Below are 6,000 nucleotides of genomic sequence, written 5' to 3' on the forward strand. Positions count from 1 at the left end.
AATTTAATATCAGTCAATCAAATAAAATGTTAGTTTTGGAAAATTTTAAAATGACATAACTGACAGTTAAAACATTTTTTGTTCATGTATTTGTATTTGTATTGTCTTCGGGGTTTTTTTTGCATACCATGTCAAGCTTTTCTGTATATAGTCATGTCGTAGATTTCGGAGCAAACAAGAAATTGAATTGGATTTTAATATTGCAGTGCTTGGATTTCGGATTTGGTGCTTAAAACTTCTTGAAACTGTAACCGTATTTCATTCACCACAAATAACTATCTGATTGAATATTTTTCTTATCAGATAGAGAAATAAAACGAGTCGCAAAGTCTAAAAGCAACATTTCTCTGCCTGGGCTGTACCTCTGCACGTTAGTCTGTTTCAATGTGTGACCCCTCACCCCCTCCCTGATCAGTCGGGGGTGAATGCGCTAATGTGCCTGGAGGCCGTTTTAATGAGTGTTTGCTGGAAAACGAAAAATACAAGAAGGATTTGTACGTTTTCACAACGGGGGAGTTTGCGTAAGTACTAGTAGATAATTTTCTCGAGTGTGTACGTTACACATGTTATTTGTTTAAAATTGGTATTATTATTTTGCTAGCTAGCAAACTCGCGGAATAAAGGATTGAAGTGCACTCAGTGCGATACAATACGGTGCCGCTATTCTAACAGTTAGTTATTGCAGGGTAACTTGTAGAATATGCTGTGAATTGAACCAAGATTACACAGCAGTAGCAGTAATACGAGTTACTTCCCTCAAGTGAAGAGAAGGGTCTGGCTGCAGCCACTGTGGAGCTCCACAGTAACCGGATACACGTGACCTCCACACTAACCGGAAACACGTGACCTCCACAGTAGCCGGAAGCACGTGACCTCCACACTAGCCGTAAACACGCATGGATACCGTGGAAGTCTTGCAAGTTGATCACAAAGGTTGGTTAAGTCTTTCTTAAATAAATTTGCCGTTAGTGATTTTATAATTCTAGGAATCGTCTAGTTTTCTTACAATGATCATGTTGCCACTTATTTAGCGTTACAATTTATTTTAATGTTTTTTCATCGTGCTCCATGGCAGAGAAACACACAAATATGCTTTTTCCTGGGCCTGGTTTAAGTAAGAGAGCTGGATTAACGGCTTCTGTGGGCGAGAAGAAGCAAAAACCACATTTTGCATTAGAGTATGATTTATTGTTGGCGTCAGAGATGCAAAATAACGAATACTTCAATACTGTACTTAAGTAGAATTTTCTGGTATCTTTACTGCTGTACTTTTTTGTGCCTACTGTATACTTCTTTATACTTCTACTTCTCACATTTTAGCACGCGTATCTGTACTTTGTAATCCGTACATTTGTAAATCAGCCCCCCACACGCGTGCTTTGGACGCAAGATTACTTCAAAATTTTGTACATAAATTATATTTTAGACCCTGTACTTCTTACTTCGACTTGACTAAAAAGTCGAGTCAGTGCTGTCTAAACAGAGGTATCTAAACTGTAGTAAGGAACGTGTGTACTTGTGACACCTTTGGTTAGCGTCAACACTGTAAATTTCGTCACAAACAGATTTATATATTTATCAATACTTCTATTCGTTATTCTTTTCTGTACAGCTTTTTTATTGCCCAGATTTTAGTTAGCCCCTGTTCAATTGACTGTTATATGTCAATAGAAACATGTCTCACAGATTAAAGTGTCTTTTAAAATATTTGTGGGGTTTTTTTCAAGGATTTTCTTCCCAAATCTATTACATGCCAACTGTAAATTGTTATTTCTGCTTATTTTAAATGTATATATGGTGTTTATCTGTTTCTCTCTCTGTTTTAGATGCACACATCAATCTGGAATTCGGGCTTAAAGCCAGAATTGCAGGAATGCAACACGTGTTGCAGAGGACTCTTTCACTGCCCTCTGTGCCCCACTTTCAGCCCTACTGTCAGGGCAAAGATTGAGGAGCATCTAAGTGTGCATATAAAAAATGCTTTGCCTTTCAAAGGTATGTTTGTATTAAATATACTTTATAGTTATAAATATGCACTTTTTTAAGCACTTCTGCAGTATCTTTGTTGACTTAAAAGTTGCTGTTGATATTGTACTGTTCATCTGCAACAAAAATAGTGTTTTTATAAAATGTATTTTTATTTACTTTTCACCACTGTTCTTGACATAACTTTTGTGATCCATACCATTTTGCTTTCATTATTGAGGTTGGCTTGGATGTTTTTGTTAACATGTACAATCTGATTGTTAGACAAATTGATTGCATTCTATACAACTACATTTAAATTACATCTGTTTGTTTGTTTGTTTTTTTCTCTTACAGATGAAATGATATGCCGGTGCAGGCTGCCTTGTAGGACAACAGGACACTTTCACTGCCCTGTCTGTAAGATTACAATCATATGGCGTGGGGATATGGCAAGGCATTTATTGTTTTGTCAGCATTCTTCAATGCCAAGTCAGCCACCATTATCAGGACTGCTCCCCGCTGAACTCTCCGAGGAGACCCGTATTCCTCCGGCAGTACTCTTCGAGGAGCCCCGTTTCCCCCCCAAGGTTTTGTCTTCGGTATCTGAACCATTTTCTGAGTCTTTGTTAGAACATTCATTGGCTCTACCCTCTGTGTTCAATAAAACTGCAGCTGATGGAAAGTCCATGAAAATGACATGCCTCACTGTGGCCTTACTCTTCGTAGCTCTGGCAAGCTATTTGCACACTGGAGAGAGGAAGCCAAAGCTGTGCTTGAAGGACAACACGTGCCCATTTTCAGACTGAAAAAGCGCAAGTTCCAGGAAGGCAGTCAGGTCAGTATTCAATTTAAACAGTAGTGTAATTACATGGTTAGTGACATTTGAATAACTGTTAAAAAACTGTTCTGCAACAGAGAAATAACTATGTTTTCATCTCCATTTGCCTGACACAGGAGCCAGCAGTTGTTGAAGATCTGCGTCCTGCTGTGCACTGGGTTGTCCAAAATAAGGCACTTTTCCGTGGACATGTAACAATGCCCAAATATCTGTCCTTAAATCAAGGGGACCAGCAGAGGGTCTTAAGAGACATGTCAGAGGAAGAAGACACTGGAGCAAGGGACTTGTTCCTCTTTGTTTTTCAGTTTGCAGAGGACATGGAGCTCTTTTTGAAAGCATGTGCTGATGAGCAGGGACTAAGGGTTAGTGCTATGTTTGACATGTAATGGACAAATGAAGGCACTGGCTGTGTTTGTTTGTTTAATATGTTGTTGTTGTTTTTTGTTTTGTTTTTTGCGTAGTACAAAATTCCAATTAAACTTCAAAATGTTGTTCACTTTATTATGTGTCCATACTTATAATAAAGGATTACAGTGTAACAGCATTAAATGTAAATGTAACAGCATTTTTTTTAAACTTGTAATTTCAAAATAAAAAGCTTATTGTTGATATTAACAGTAAAGAATTGCAATCAATAATATTTTTATACATTTTAAACATTAACACTCTGGGCTCTATCCTGGCCATCTGTGGACACGTCACTTATTCTTTTTTTTGACTACTGCACTGCAGTGGACCAAAAGAATGACACGGGTTTGATCTTAAGGATCTAATAGTTGTGTGTGTTGTGCATGACATTGCCACACAAATATGTATTTGCAAGATAGAGTAGAATAAATTATGACGCATGAAATATTACATAGGCTGCAGTGAATTTCTGTTGATACAGCCTATTGAGCTTTGAGTTTCCCAGTCAAACTTAGCTTTGAAGCACCTGCTAAAAACACTTTTACTCTTGTACATTTCAAAACAAGACACCATAGCCAAAATATTAACAAAATATATATTATTAAAAAATTCAAAGCTGCAGCACATACAGCAACAAACACCGTTAGTAAATGTGTCCTGGAGTTTATGCAGGTGCAGAAAGTGCTGCTGCTGTAAGTCAGCCTAACAGCTTCCAGATCACTTATTTTTCTGGAAAGATGGTAGGAAGGGCATCACTGCTCATTTCTACAGTCTCGCAGATCTTGGAATACAAGCCCTTTGTACCATGAAACCACTTCACAGTACTAGGAGTCCACTAAAACCTATAAAGAGAGTGATCCCGGAAGAAATGGGGCACACACTAGTGACCTCAACAATTGCAAGACAGCCTTTTCCCCGATGCTCAGATACAATTTTGATTTTGATGAAAAGGACTGGTGCTATTTTAAAGAGTCACGTCGGCAAAAGTAGAAAAATGTTTTAAGAAATATACATTTTATAGCATTTTGTGAACATACACAAAAAGTGGCCATTTTTGGCAACAAACAAGCTGAGAGAGAGTTTTATATTTTTGGCTCTCCTTGAACAAAAATAATAGTGCATAATAATCAATGTTGATGTTAATCAATTAGATGTCCCAGACACTACTATTACTAATACAGCAGCCCCTCGTTTATCGCTGGTGTTACGTTCAAAAAATAACCCGCGGTAGGTGAAATCCACGAAGTAGCCAACTTTATTTTTTACAATTATTATAGATGTTAAGACTGTAAAACCCCTCACTACATGCTTTATACACTTTTCTCAGACAGGCATGAACATTTTCACACTTTTCTCTTTTGTTTAAACACTCTTAGAGTTCAAACCTTCGTAGAAACATAAGTCCAGTATTATGGAATGAAACCTAAAGGTGCATTTGAGGGTGCAAAACGTTTCGTCGGCATTGTTGTGTTTGTTTGGGAGAAAACGTACAAACATACAGTGCAGCACTTCAGAGTTACACTGCTAGCGATCGAAGATTTATGTAAATTCGACAAGCTAAACGCATTCTGTACTGTACAGCAGGAGTCCCCAACCTTTTTGCACCACAGACCACTTTAATGTCAGACAATATTTTCAGGGAACGACCTTTAAGGTGTCGCGGATAAATACAACAAAAGAATAAAAAAAAGAAACTGTGGTATTTTGTAAATATAATAAATGTGACTTGAGCTGTGCCCCAACAACAATGACAGTGACATCCTCCTCTCTGCTTTTTAATGCTCTCTGGTCACTATGGTAACGCGTAAATAGTTCTTTCAAAATAAGACACACAACTACAACCATACATTTCACACCGGAGGATCAACTCTCGCGGAACGGTACCAAAAGACTCACGAACCGGGACCGGTCCGTGGGCCTATTAGGGACCGCTCCTGTACAGGAGACACTGGACTAGATTGATTGACAATGGTCTACAGCAATCAGAACGCACAACGCGATGTACTGTAAAAAAAATAATAAATCAGCGAAACAGCAAGTGTCACTTTTGTGCCACGAACAATTTAGGGGAATTTTTATGAACAAACCCAGAGTGTTAAAAAAAAACCACACTTAACACCATTTTTATTTCTCAGCAGCATCAATAGTAACAAAAACGCAATTTAGTTTCGCTGTCAAAGTCGATTTAACTGAAGTTACGTGTTTCCGGTTACTGTGGAGCTCCACAGTGGCTGCAGCCAGGTGCTCTTGCAAGTGAAAGCGTTAAACGTTAGCCCGATGCTTAACTAGCCAACGTCAGGCTTTCTGATTGAAGGCTAAAAGCGACGTTGTCACCAAGTAAACAGAATATTGATGATATTTTTGTGTATCGCTGCAGCCTTTTCAAGTATTAACCTGGTGTCTTTGGGAACAGCTTAGGGGGAAATGACGGTAATATGACTGAACCATATGGGAACAAAGAATAGGCACTTTTTTGTGCTACCGAAGTTTCCTCGCTTTCATTCAAAATCTGTTTATCATTAAACAATTGAAACATGATGGCTTCAAGCTGACATTGAGGCCTGTGGGGCATTATCAGCCACTGAGACAGTAGACAAGTGACTATTTCACACTGCCTGTTTATTTAAGGGAGATGAACAGTACATTATAACTGTACATAATAATATCAATGATGATAGATTAAATAAATGGGTTTTTGAAAGACGCTTGTGCATTTTTAAAGTCTAAAGTGTTGAATTGATCTGAGTATGTCATCTGTTCAAAGCCTCTCCCAGTCAGTGCTGTTC

This window comes from Mchenga conophoros, linkage group LG3, assembly GCF_057382185.1.
Source record: "Mchenga conophoros isolate Kocher_MC1m ecotype Shallow Benthic linkage group LG3, M_conophoros_male_GT1.1, whole genome shotgun sequence".
NCBI classification, from domain to species: domain Eukaryota; kingdom Metazoa; phylum Chordata; class Actinopteri; order Cichliformes; family Cichlidae; genus Mchenga; species Mchenga conophoros.